The 14750-nt window shown below is 41.0% G+C and overlaps 1 protein-coding gene across 6 annotated transcripts in view; it reads left to right on the forward strand.

Moving 5' to 3' along the window:
* The window catches only part of USP54 (ubiquitin specific peptidase 54), a 97016-nt gene that overhangs the window by 9604 nt on the left and 72662 nt on the right, over positions 1-14750 (forward strand). The window contains exon 1 of one of the 6 annotated variants that reach the window (XM_090145039.1): positions 10656-10759. The exons of the other annotated variants lie outside the window; for them this stretch is intronic. The gene's annotated coding sequence lies outside the window, so the exon portion shown is untranslated. Of the gene's footprint in view, positions 1-10655; positions 10760-14750 lie in introns of those variants that run through there. 6 annotated transcript variants of the gene reach the window in all.

Here is a 14750-nt window from a genome sequence, read left to right on the forward strand (position 1 = left end):
GAGCAGCACTTGTGATCTTAATAATATCTGTTCTGCATCCACAGCTTGAGTAAGCTCTCTGTTACAGGCAGAAGTTCCTCTAGAGGGAATTTTTGTGACATCAGCAGCTGTTACAGCCTTAGGCTACAACTCAAGATTGGAAATATGGGCATTTTTATATCTGGAATCTGTTCTCTTGTGCTTTCTGACTTGTGAATTTCCCACTGAGTGGAGTAGTAGGAAAATGTGTTTGCTGGAACCTTCTGATTTCAAGGTATATCCAGGGTGCCAGCACTGAAAGCTTTGTGTTCTGAGGATGAGGGTTTTGTTACTTGGCTACTTATTTATCTGTTATGTTTTGGTCAGAAATGTAACTTTGCCTAGTAGAACTGATCAGGTAAAATTGAAATGGCATAGGTTTTTGAGATGTACTACTGAAAAGCAATAATATTATTTAAGTAATTGGGGAATTAATTTTCTAAGCTTACATATTTGGACTTTATGCTAAGTCTGCCTCATTTATTAAGTATAGTGATGTAGCTTGCTTACTTGGCTCTTCCAGGTACTTAGAAGTAAGGTAAAGAAAAATACAGAGAAAAATAGAAGTGTGGTATTTTGGCTTCCAACATTTGTGAGCCCTTGTTCTGCATTTGCTCTTCACATTTGATTTTTTTTCTGGACATCTTGGTGAAAAATGCAAGAGCTACCACTATGGGTAGAATCTGCTTAGTCCATTGCCTTCAGCTGGTAGTAATCAGTAAAGGGCTTTGAGGCTGTCCTCCAGTTCACTCTTTTTATGCTTCTGAAGCTTTAAACTATCACCATTCCTTTTCTTTTCTTTGTTTTCCCACCGATTGCCTCCCAGAATAGCTTTGTTTTCAAGTTTTATGGAGTTCTGTTCCCCTGCTTGCCCTCAGTCTTACGGCAGAGTTGTAGATAGTCATTCTTTTAAGTTTTTGCTACTGATGCCCATATATTTGAACCTACCTCCTGTATTTGATCCTACCTGCCTTATTGTTTTAATGCATTGATAGACTGGAAAATGGTGACATCAGTGAGGATGGCTGTTTCTGAGTTGGCTTGCTTACTTCAGGAAGGGCTTTTGGTTAGGGTTGCATCACTCATACTGGTCAAGCAGTGTGAACTGTGACCTAAAAAATACCTAGGGAGAGATTATAAAAAATGAGGCAAATCTAGAACGTTATCTCTCGTTAGCCATGTGGATTTTGTGTTTGGTTGGGTGGTTTTTATTATTTACAGCTGGCAGTATAGAGATATCCTGAACTAGAACCTGCATCCATAAAATAATTGTGTATTGTTTCTCATAAGCCTGTCCTCCATTAGCCAGCCTAATATTTTTTGAACTAAATTGTATTTTGACTTAGACGACTTCCTGTGGTTGGGAATTTCACAGTCTGTGATGTATTGTAAATTTGTTCCTCTATCCTTGTTTCTTTAACTTCTGGCCTCACAATTTCTTTGCTTGGCAGATCACATTATTGTGAAATAACACAGAGTCACTCATGATGTCGTAGACCTCCCTCATAGACTCCCTGATTCTCTTCTTAGTTATCTGTTCATCTTTTCATGCTGCATGTTTTTCAGTTCTACCTTGGTATTTCTGGGCTGAAATGGCAAGAATTCCATATATAAAAGTAGAGCTTTAGAAGGGTAATGGCTTTATGCATGCACTACTTGTTAATTTTCTCTGCTCCACGAAGGTCTCTGTGAGGTCTGTCTATGGGATCGTGTGACCTACATTCAGTCTTTGATGCATACCAGTTTTTAGCACAATTACCTGAAGTCTGACAGCAGCCCGGTTCTTTGTGGGGGATGTCAGCCATTATTGGGAGTGAATTAGTGTTTAATGATCCCACACAGCCTTTTGAGTTCCTTATGGAAGGCGGTTGTAGTGAGGCAGCATGTTGTCAAAGTTCTGTCTTTGCCCTGGCTCTAGATTAATTCTTGCTGTGCCCAATTAAGCAGGGCTAATGAACATCTGTGTCTTCAGAAGTAATAATGTTGGCAAAAGTTGTGTTTACTCAGTAAACTATAAGCACATTTTTAAAACTGATCTGTGGAAGTTATCTGATTTTTTTGAAGTGTGATCAGTTTAAACTTTGAACTTTCAGAGAGTAGCAAGCTTTAAAGCTGCAGAACTGTTGACCTATCTAAGGGGAAATGAATAAAAGTGAGAGCAAGCTGACAGGTTCAGTTTATTTGGTGAATGCAGGCTGTTGCATAAGATAGCAATGTGCTTTTTTTCCTTCTTAATTCAGTAATCAGGTTTAGTTTGTATTCAAACAGTTAAGCATGGGTGGCTTGGCATTATGAGAAAAATGACAGCACTTAAAATTTTGGAGGAACGGGCCACTACAACTGTAGTTTCCACTGTACTTTTATTGCATCACTTTCTATTCCAGCTTTCCCATAAATTGTGTGTAGGCATTATGCAGGCTTATATTCACTGGAATGGGGACTGACTTCTTTTTATGGTACTGCTCCTTTGCTGGGATGGATGTCCAGAAGTAAGGCTTTCTCTGGCAAGGAAATGGCTGAAGATTTATTCACCATCTTTTTTATATAAGCAGGCAGTATTCTTTTGCTGTTTGAAGTTTTAAATTCATTGAGATAAAGTCAGCCCTCAGAACGTTTTTTCACCTTTTGTTTTTCATGGGAATGCTATATTGTGCCTTTGGCCCAGAGATCTCAACAAATTTACTCTAGCATGGTATTACACAGGTAAGCAGAATGGATGGACGCAGAAGCTTGGTGTGCTGGAAGATGTTAGCATTGAACCAGAAATAGAATTCTGGCTGTTCCAGTGCTGTCACATCACTGGATGGGTGAGAAGAGGAACCAGACCTTGCATTGTCTGCTTTCTTACAGAAATAATTCATTTCTTCATGTGGGGAGGTGGTTGTTTTTTGTTTTTTTTTTTTTCATTGCACTGAATTCTTATGAATTAACAGATAATCCTGCTGTTGTCTCTTGTGAGGATATCTATATACAAGAGAGAATTTAGATTCAAATCAGATGCTGACCTGCATATTTCAGTCTTTCTCTGGACATAGATTAATCAGCAGTAATTATTTCTGGTTATGAGTTCTGACTATATATATAGACAGGATGAAGCTGAGCTAAAATCAAGTGTAAGCAAACATAGTGTATAGAGCTGAATACAGATAGTAAATGGGACTGAATTCCGAGTGTGATTGTGAATAAAGCACAAAAGCTAATCCTATAGTGGACTGACAAACTTGATATAAAAAGAGCTCTTAAATTTTTCCAAGCTTAAAGATGATGTTAGGAGCCTGCTTCAATGTCTCTTCCTACTATTTTTATTCTCAATTGATGGATTTTCAATGAATGGAAATGGCTGTGACAAACAAAGCAGCGGTGGAAATCGCATCTGCAAGGCAGGCCTCTTACCATGTTAAGTTTCCTGAACACATTAAGTTCTTGAGCTCGTGGTTGGAATTATTATATTAAGGACACTACAGTAATTACTAATCTATTTCAATTAAGGAAAATCAGACATGGTTGTTATTTAGTGTCGCTTTCAAAATGTATTGAATGCCAGCCCACTTTAAATTGGCTGATAAAGTGCAATCTAATAGTGACTGATGTTCAGTATTGCTAACAGGATCAATAAAAAGTACAGTTTCATTTGTAACATTCTTGTTAATTTCCAGTACTTTCATCTTTGCATGCCTAAAACAAAAAGCAAACAGAAACTCCAAATCCCAAATCCCACCAATTGAGGCCTCAATATTTGTCCATATAACTTTACCTCGTCAGGCAAATAGTGGTGAGCTATAAATCGGTGACAGAATAGCTGCAGTGTTGGTCAGTATTTTATTAAGTCATGATAGGTCAGTGTTTTAGCATCATTCTGCTATGGGAGGCAAACCAAATTATGTCTAGAATAGCATTTTTTTTCTTTAATAGGTTTTGTGTCTGTACTATTACCCGGATTCAATCAGATAATTTCCAAAAGCTAAATATTAATTTATCATCTTAACTTATAGGTAATATTTCCTTTCTTCAGTCTTAAACTAGCTAGATTTTTTTCTGCTTTTTAAGAAGCATTACCATAACATTCTATATTGTGTCTGACAAAGGGTGGGCAATCTTAGGAGATTTGCAACTGTATTACTTTGCCCTAATTTTTTTTGGTCTCTGCTGTTTATGCCAAGGTGGGAATTTTATTTCTTTTTCAATAAAGAATTAGAAGGCTGTGAGTATGCTTAGTGCTCACAGAAGATAATGAAGGGTTTTCTGGTTTGTATAATCATGGTGTGTTTTTGTGAAAAGGAAATAAACAGTTTGGGTTCATGATAAATACCCTTCAATAGACTTGAGAAGGCGTAGATATTAGTCATCTGGCAAAAATCAGCAGAGTTGTGCTGGAGCTGCTGCTGTCTTTAAACTTTTGTCTTCCTGCTCTTTGTTGCTATTTCGGAATAATGACATTGAACATCTAAATCTTAAGCTGCTGCATACGCATATTCTATAATGAGGCTCTATTATTATGTAGTTACATTTTGGGTGATGACAGCAAGAAACATTCCTAAGTGGTGTAACAATGCAGGAATGTACAGAAGGCTCTCTGCTTTTGTGCGGTGCACAGTCAGAATAAATAGATTGGTAGAGCCAAAACATCTGCAGTATCATCAGTGTCAGGTTTTAATCTAGTCTGTATTTGCAGTCCCGTCTTCAATGTTTTGCTGTCTGAGTGCAGACTCTCTTTATGGCCTTTGAACTAGAGATAATCACCCAGACCAGACATGCCTGCTCTTCCCTTGCACCTTCCAGGAAAGCCTGCTTGGCCTGTGGGCTGCTCTGTGCTGCTGCCAGCATGGATCTACCTGTGTGACTCTGGAGTGTCACTTTTTTGGATAGGCAGCATGATTTTGTAAGATATACTTGATGTCATGTACTGTGAAAATGTCTTCAAAGCATAAGAGAGATATAAGTGAACAGCAGTTAGCACAAGAAGAAAATAAAAAGCAGAGAGAACATATAAGTTGGATGGCAAGCTTGTAGCTAGCTGAAGCACTTGCTCAGGTTGTTTGTTAGGCCATACCTGGTGAATTGCATCCTGTGGCATACTTAAAACAAAAAAACAAAAGCCCACTCCCCCCAGTTGACCAAAGGTACCTCAGTACCTGTAGCTGTTACTGAAGATGCTGGAAGATATGAAAATGAAAAGTAGAGACAGGGAAGGAGGCAGAAAATTATATAGACTGCTCCTTGTCTTCAGCATTTTGAGTGAATTATTGTACTAAACTCAGGTAAACAATACAAGCCTCTGAATGACGACAACAGCATGAGCTAGAGTCACTAGAAGTTGAGAAATAAATCATTACACCAGTTGAATTTTCTCCAATGACATGATAATAAGGCCTGTGAATTGACAAGAAAATGTTAGAAAATGTTAGTGAATGTTAGTATCTTAATCTTTGTGAGGTCTTCGACACTTTTTTGTGCAATAATCTTAACAACAAGTGAAGAAACATGTCCTGAAAGGAAGTACAGTAGAGTAGGAGTGAGATGTGTTGCATGACTGTGCCCAGTGGGTGGCTATTAATGATTGTCTGTCAGAATGAAATGCAGTATTGAATGGGGATCCAGCATGGTCTGCTGCATCTGTTCTTGTTCTGGTTCACTTCAGAGTTTTCATTAATGACCTTGGTGACAGAATAGAGAGTGTGCTTACCAAGTTGTTTCACTAAAAAATGCCCCCAAACTTAAAGGGAAAGCATATATATAGGGCATGAGCCCAAAATTGTTTGAAGAAAATTGACAAAAATAAACAAGAGCAGGTAAGTACTACTCGGTAACAGAAATCATGAAATACACAAATGCAGAGCAGGCAGCAAGTAAATAGGAAACAACTCTCCAAAATTCCTACCATTGTGGAGGGGAAGCATTGCATTAGGAGGGCTGAACATGAATGTAGTATGTAAAACATAGAAAATTATCTTTTTATTACAGAGAAGACTTCAGCTGAAGTATTGTATCTAGTTTGGGCAAACCATTCAGGAAGGTAGAGCTCAGCTAACCGGAAGCAGAATCATCAAGTTATTTATTAAATAAAATGTATTTATTTTGTGAGTGTGGAAAATTGAGTTACAAAAAGTTGACAGAAATAATTTGAATGTAGGAGAAGGAGAGGTGTGCAAGTTCGAAGAAAAGAACTGGTAAGTGTAATTTTTTTCAGCGTATATAAAGGCTGAGGGAAGAGATTTTGAGATGCAAGGCTCTGAGAGGCAGGGCAAGACAAATTCACGTAAAAATTTCCAATTAGGTCGTGGGCAAGGAGCAAAAGATCCTGTTGCTCAAATAATTGTTGCTTCTCACAAGACATATTCTTTAACTATGTTTGGAATAACACTATTTTAAAACTGATCAGTGCTAGATGTGGATATTTCTTGGCTGTTTTTCACGTTAGTGATTTCAAAAACTGAACATGTTATAAATGGAGATGATTTACCTGAGACAGCACCCCTTAGGCACGTTTATGATGAAGACAGCCTCACTACTGCTGGTCCTTCTGCTTTTAAAGTCTCTTTCTAACTCAGCAGCCTTCACTTTGGTGTTGTTGGCTGCATCTAGGTGCATCACACAAGATTTTCAGCTTTCTCTTCCTGCATTATGATCTTGAGAAGCATAGTTAATATTAACTTTTATTTCATTCTCATTTTCATAATGACTTCAGTTGTCAGTCCAGCACTCTGGAGACTCAACATATAATTATCATAAGAAAACAAGGAGTGTACTACAGGTAATTGTTTTGTTTATAACATCATTCCCAATTTCCATTGCGAATTTCTCCACTGAGAAATGAGCGCAGCCTCAGTTACCTGAGGCTGTAACATGTGTTGTTAGCATACTTCAATTCTATATTTGCATTATTATACCCTAGAACACACTTCTTTAATCATCACAGTTGGAAATTACCTTGCTTAGCAATTTTAGTTCCTATTTTCTCAAACAAAAATAAGTGATTGCGTGAGTTGAAGCCAACAGCCTGTGTGCAGCGTAGCAAGCCAAACCTGACTTCTGTGCCTGAGAGTGGGATTTGCATCAGCTTCAAGCAATTTTTAATGGAGCTTTTTGTTTAAGTAAATATGAAGTAAATTCCAGCATTTCAGTGTTCCTTCTATTAACTCACTGTGTGTTGCTTTCAGTTAACATTTTTTTGCATTTGTTTTATTATTACTTCACTGCCATTTTGAAATGTTTTGTGTGGGAATGTGGAAGTTTTTACAGCTGGACAAGAGGTGAGGAGTGGCCTTTAAATGCAGGGGAGGTGTCTGATGTGGAAACTTTATGGACCAAATGTCTCATAACATCCTACAGAGTTTTTCTTTCTTTGCAAATCTTGCTTTTCAAGCTGGATGATTGTGTTCATGTTATCTGCAAGGGAGGTTATAGCTAACATTGATTATTTAAATGTAGCTTTCTAGTTTCCCAACAAATACATGGGGAAGAACACACAGATCTGTGCTTGTTCAGACTCTGGCCATATTTAAATGTTGATCCTTTAAACTGTGAAAGCCAGACGTTGTTCCTCTTAAATTGAAAATTTAGAGCTAACAGTATGAATCTAGCAAATGATGTAGATATTTGGAATATATATGTTCCTTACTGTAACAGAACGCAAGGCAGCACTGCTTTGAGTGCTTGAGTGCAACATTGCTGATGAGTGCTTGGTGATAAAATTATCTTTCAAAGATATGCCAAAAAATGCTGAAGTCTCTGGGATTACTCCAATAGTATGCTCTGGTTTAGGAAGAATGAGATGGCTATGTAGGAAGAATGTATAATAGATACATACCGTAGTATAGAAAATAACAAGATGTTGCAACCTCATGCACCAGCTCTAAGCAATACTGATGCTTCTGGGTACAGATGGAAAAACAGCATTTAGTGCAATTCAGAGGATCAGAGTGAGAAAGCTCAGGGCTTAGAAGCACAGCAATGCTGCCAGGTTGTGCCAGCACAGGGCAGCTCCTCCTGTGCCTGGCAGCCAGGAGCACTGCAGCAGAGGGCTGCTGGTCATTGACTAGCCTTCTTAGTGCTGGGTTCTGTGACAGGGAAAGACAGTGCTGAGCTGTGTGTGACGTGACCTCAGTAATGCTATACAGCGCCTTTGGTCTGAGCAGTAGGCAGGGACTAAGAGAGATTGGGAGCAACAGTGAAGGTTTGTTAGGACATGGTACAGGACAGCTTAAAGCCTCTCTGCATTGGTCAGTACAGCAAAGCTTTAATACCAGTTTAGACTTCCCACACCATTTGCATCACAGAAGGGCGTTTCTCCTCTCAGATGCTATGCAGAAGCCTGGCATTTTTATTTCTTTTTGTTAAATTACAACACTAGGATACGTAATAGAAGCTTTATTTGTAAGCATAATTAAAGTATAATGTTAACAAGACTCTGCAGAATTACAGTTCAAACTTGCAATTTAGTGAAGGCTCAAAATATCTAAAGTAATAGACTTCGCTTGTGAATGAAGTGGAGGAAGGTCGATACTTAACAGCACAGTGGGTGTTGATACACTTCCAAAATGGAATGTAGCTTATTTTTATTGTAAGAATACATGCTTGAAAACACGATAGCTGATGGATATGAAAAATAAGTCAGTAAATTTGTCAAATTCTTGTAATTTGCTAGCCCTATCTGCTTCTTTGAGCACAGACCATCGTGCTGAATTGCACTGCTCTGTTACTATTCAGCAGTGTGAGGGCTTTTTATGCACATAAACATGGACTCTGAGACAGATACACCCATTTTCAGTGTATAGTGGAGTTTGAACTGTTGCCTTGCAATTAAGGTAAATGGAATGGATTAGAAGCCTAGTAGCTTGTGCTCTGAGATGACATCTACTTTTTTAGGTTACTGACGTGGAATACTATCAATAACAAGTCATTTTTTTGGAAATATACTTGAATATAAAATCTCACTGCATGTTTACTGTCGGTGCGTTGGAGAGTGAGATGCCAAATCAAAACTCACTAACGTGCGGCCAGCCCAGCTTTCAGTGAGCATTGTTTCTTGTAATTATAGTGTAGATACGACTGATCATTCCATGCTGTTTCTCAGTTTTGAATGATAGATGAAAGAGCAAAAAGCTTTTTTTTATTGAGTCAAGAGAGCTGAGGATGATAGCTGCTGTTTCTGAAAGCATTTTAATATTTGCTGTTTACAATCAATATCAATTCAATTAAGATGATTTAACCACTTAAAAAAAAAAAAAATAGCATTAGCATATGTTGACATAAAACCATGGCAGCATATAACTTCTGTCCAAGTGCAAGAGGAACATCTTTGATGTGAGGATATAATATAGTGTTCCAAAGTATAACTTGGCCAGCACTACCTGAAGGCTGCCTCTCCAGAGGCCAGCGCTGATCTGGATAAGTGCAGGTATGACTGATGGTGGAACCAAATTAGTAAGGAGACTTCTGCAGAATCAAGTAATTATTTGGAAGTAATTCTTCTGTATTAGTTGGCCAGCGGGTGATGTTTTCTCCTGTTGTGATTTTTGTCTTTGATAATCATACATGAGACACAGACAGCATGTGTGGGAACTGGGGAGGTAAGGCGCGTTGCTTGGTGCTTTGCTGGTGAGGTGTTGGAGCAGGCACAGTGGACCAGATTTGCACAGAGCTGCCCTGTCTGCTGGAGGAGGTGGCAATTAATCCTGGGAGGCAGTCTGGTCCAGCAGTGCTATGCTAAGGGTAGTGAAATTAAAATAATAACTTTAAAAAGTGCCCACGTGGTTGCAGGTTGAGAACTGTCAGCAATCTCTCCTTGGCATGAGAGAGGCTAATGTGTTTTTGTGATCAGCTATATTGCAGTGCAACACTTTCTGCGCAGTTTGGCAATAAAAAGGAGGGTGATGCAGTAAAGGAACTCCTGTTTGTCTTCAGATTTGATTCTTGCATAGGAAACCTTTGTATTAGTAGTTGCCATTTCCCACTTCATGTTCCGTGGCGTGTGCCTCCGTGCTGGTTCTCAGGCTGTCGTCCTCTGGCACGTTTCTGCAATAGAGGTGATGGCTGAGCAGGACGGGCGAGAGTACGATTGGTTCCGGTTAGGGAAGGGAGCTGGGACCGCAGGCTGATTCGTCCCGCTTACTTTTAGAGCGGTGCTCACGTGCCAGCTTGCGGCAGTGCGAGCCCGCAGCTGTCAGTTCTGAGCCACGCTGAGCTGGTTGATTCCTTCTGGAAGCAGCACAGTACCTGTCTGACAGAGATGTGAGTGGTGTTTTCTGATCGTGGCTCTACACCTGACCCTGACAGCGTGCCAACAGGACAGGCGCTGCCTTTTGGGGCATAAGAGAACAAGGGCCTTCGGTTGCTTCAAGAACCGCCGCTGTTGGGTGTGGTGTCAGAGAGGTGCGCCCGGCTTGGGGCTTTCCTTTCGAGGAAACGAGATAAAAAAGGGGAGGCGATGCGTGCGGTGTCCTGCCACCACCTCTCAGGCGTGCAGCCCGTATGGCGGCGAGGAGCGCGCGGCGGGCTTCCGCTGCTCGACCTTTCCCCGGCGCTGCGGGACTCGGGCGGAGCTCCCCGCAGCCGCGGGCCTTCACCCGAGCGGGCGGAGCCCCTTTAAGGCGCGACCCGCCCTGGGATCAGGTGCGCGGCCGGAGCGGTGACGTCACCCGGCCGGAGGCGGGGCTGAGGCTGCCGCTCCCGCGCTCCCCGCGCCGCGGGAAACGGCGGAGGCTGCGCACGTGTGCGCGGTGCGACCGGGCCCGGGCCGCGGGTGAGAGCGCCGGTCGTAGAGGGGGTGGGCGGGGCGACGGGAGGTGCCGGCGCCGGTGCGGCGGGAGATGCCGGTGTGGGGCGCGGTCCCGGAGGCGGTGAGCGCGGCGGGACCGGGCGGCGCGGCGGCGGGTGGGGAAGGCGATGGAAGCCCCGAGGGGGTGCGGGAGCGGGGCGGGAGCGGGGCGGGAGGGCTCCTCTTGCGGGTCCGATGCAGCCTGTGCTGGTTCTCGTGAACGGGTTTCTGCGGCATAGCGGCGTTGTGCTCCCTGCTGTATAAGCGAGCGAATGATTTTCTCCTTCAAAAAACTACAGTGACAGAACGTGCTTTGTGCATGGCGCCTAATTATTTTTTTCTCTCTTTCTGTGAATGTTTATATATATATATATATATATGCATTTTCTTTGTACGGGCATACATAGTATTATACATTCTGTTTGCATTTACCTGTTTAAACTGTTGCTGAGCTGGCTAAGCACATACTGGATACTGCCCTCACTGCTTCTGTTTTTCGTGGAGAAAATTATGCTGTGTACCTATTGCCCTTCATAACAGCGTGATTTTGCATTGAACTTGTGATAATTTGGTAAATGAAGGCAGGGAAATACAGGTGGCAGTAATATCAGGAGGGCTGTAGGGCGGCTCATAGCTGCCTTCCCCCTGGTGCCAGTGATGAGGTTGTGGCCATCTCCAAGAAGCAGATGATGGCTGTGCCCCTGGCGGTGAGGTGGCAGTGCCTGAGCACATAAAGAAGTGATTCTGCTGGATCTGCCTGCACCTGGGAGCTGCATTAGTGAAATGATGGCAGAGCACTGTCCGTGGCCTTTGTTGTGGGTGTCTTTTTTTTTTCTTCTTTTCAGTAAGGATAGAAAAGACATCAAAATTGTTTTTTAACGTTTGTTTAATCTTTGTCCTAAATAGACTTTCAGAGTGCAGTTCCCATTTCTGCTTTATTCTGTTCACTTTACACCTGATATGTTAAACTACATATCTACTACAGAAAGAAAAATTCCCACTCGAGAAATTTTGGATGCAGGTAAGGTTGACAGAATGGCTTCTCATTTTCTTTCATAACATAAATTATGAAGTGAATCAGGACTTCCTCAGTTTTGTCTCTTGGCTAGCTGAAGGTCTTACTGCTATTCCTATACTAACAGAGTAGACTGGGACTTCTCCTGAAGCCTTAAATTGGAAAGACACAGGTCAGTTTTCCATCTCTTACCATACTGAGTTCATGTGCTAGCTTCCAAAGCAGACTTAATTGGAAGTCTATGGAACTGGGTTCTGGAGTAGCTCTTCTTTAAAATAAAAAGACTTTCATGTATGGCCGTATGTAATTGTCATGATGCCTGCCATTTTTAGTGTTGAATGTATACCTAGGAATTCGTCTCTTCTGCAGGTTTCTTTCATCTTCTGCCTTGACAGTGTTTCAGTCTAATCAGTATGCAGCAGAAGTTGTTTTTGCTGTCTATATATAGATGCTGATGTTCATACTTGGTATTCTGTTTTGCTCTTTGTAGCAGGCATCCTGCATGGGTATGGAGTCTGCACTGCCCTGGTGACTTGCGTCAGCAGTGGGCTTCTCTAAGGGACTAAGAATGTTAATTGAGCATGGTTTAAGATGAGTGAAGTCTTTCTGTTTGGATATATTGGTGCATACTTGTTTTGTGTGCTGCTCACATATGGGAGCAAGGAACCTCTGAGCGTTTATCACAATGCTTTAGTGTTCAGTTAATACAACTTTTTTTGCCCTACTTATATGGAGAGTACTGATGTTCTGTCAAGAGCAGATTTGTAGTCTGAAGGGAGGATGCAGCTTTAGGATGCCAGACAAAGGTGAACAGATAAGTCCTCCGGGGCACATCAGGATTAAGCTGCTGAGTGAAATCTGCTCAATTACTTTTCTACCTGAAAATCTCCTTAACTAGGTGTGTTTTATCACTGTAGCACCTATTATTATGATGGATGTGGCTTTCTGTGGAATTTTGGTGAGCGGCTCATTGTTTCTTCTAGAGGGAGTCAGCTGTTTCTGTCCTCCCTAAAATTGTTGCTTTAATGCTTGGTGATATTTCACTATCTTAAGCCACTTTCATTTCGCTAGCTCTGAAACAAACTTGCCTGTATGTGCTTGTATATATAATTGGAAAAGTCACTGGATTCTAGGCTTCTGCAGCAGCATTTGTAGGTGTGAGCAAATTCAAGGAATAGTGGCTGTTCTAATGGACTATAGAAAATGCTTCAGGGTGGAAAGAAAGGTAATTAAAGAAATGTTGTTGCTTCTCTTTATAGTAGCTATTTATTTGGTTTTTTTTTGTTCTTTTTTTTTTTAAATAGAGGAATCATTTTTAATTAATTGCAAATTTAAAATTGGTTTTAAAATATTTATATATATATTAAATAATATATGTATATTCATTGATTAGGGTGATTCCTGAAATTGCCTGTGTCATTGACTTTTGTTTTCTGCCCATCAATATCATGCTATGGATTTTAGTGCTCTTGGGAGTTCTGTGCTATACATCCCGACTGCATGTCAATCTGCCACGGTTCAACTGTAGGACAGACGCTAAAAATAAGACATAGGAAAATAATTAGGGCAGGAAATTTAAAATGATGCAAGATAAAATGTTATGAGTCTCCTTACCTTCTTCATAACCAGTTTTGTGATTTTTTTTCTGTTGCTAAATTGATACAAAAGTAAAGTAGCAAAGCCTAGAAACTAAAATATCAAAAGAGGCAAGTTAATGAGTAAGGAGAATCTGGTGGTCTTGCTTTCACTTTTGGTATCATATGGATGTAACTAAGTTTCCAAAGTGAATTTTCCACCTCCAACCTGTCATCTCCTTTTTTTCTGTCAGATGAGAGCTTGAAAGCATCACTTAAGTTGATGCAGGTGCTGAAGCAATCCTGCATAATTGTCTTTCTTAAGATGTTTTGCAAGCCTCAGTCAAGCAGCACACGATTGCAGAGGTCTTAGTATAGAAAAGATTATAGTTTGGGTATCATAGGTTTTTGTCACAAACTTCTTTAACAGTTGGAAAAAGTAGATATGGAGTGATTGTTCCAGTTACACTGATCAGCACCGTGTCTGCTTTGTGTGAGGAAAATTACTTTCCTGATTCCTGACTTGGTCAAACCGTAAGTGAATTCCTGAATGTCCAGGGTCGTATTTTAAGCCACAGTAGATTCCTTTTCACAGAATCGCAGAATGGCCGGGATTGGAAGGGACCTCAAGGATCATGAATCTCCACATGCAGGGCCACTGACCTCCATGTTTAATACTAGACCAGGCTGCTCGGGGCCCCATCCAATCTGGCCTTGAACACATCCAGGGATGGGGCATCCACAACCTTTTATGAGATAATAGATGTTATGCTATGTCTTGTGGGTATAAAAAACAGTGGGTTTTTTATCTGTTTCACCTGTGCAGGCAACAGAAGACCTGTCTGTGGCTTTGGAATGGCCCAGAATCACACTCATTGGAAGGATTTGTGTTTTGATCGAAAAGCAATAATGGCTTGGTAAACAGGCATCTGTAACTTTGCACATTGCTGGTAGTTGGGAAGGCCTTTTACCTTCTCTTTTTTGGTAGGATATTTTTGAACTATTGCTTTGGATCTGATTCATGTACTGAGGTGGAAATCACAAAACCCAGGCTGGATTTGTGTAACACCTGTGTTTTGCTGCTACTTGGAATAAGCACATAATAGAGTTGCTCTTCTTGTGCCAACAAGAATGCGGTTATCTGTGGTATTTGTGAGGTCCCTCTTTGATGCAGAGTGGGTTTGGTTGCTGCCAGTGTTTCTCTAAGTGTTGCACTCTGACTGTTGGTGGCCTTTCACACCTCCCTGTGCTGCAGCTACTGTGAAGCACTGTGAGTCACTGCCAAAAAGGAGGCTGGGGTCAGTGAGTACCTCTCCACCTCCCAAACATACATAAGAAGACACATGGAGAATGTGGACTGTATGCAAGCTGTTTTTACGTGTAGAGT

This window comes from Phasianus colchicus, chromosome 8 (genome assembly GCF_987193195.1).
Source record: "Phasianus colchicus chromosome 8, bPhaCol1.hap1.1, whole genome shotgun sequence".
Lineage (NCBI taxonomy): Eukaryota > Metazoa > Chordata > Aves > Galliformes > Phasianidae > Phasianus > Phasianus colchicus.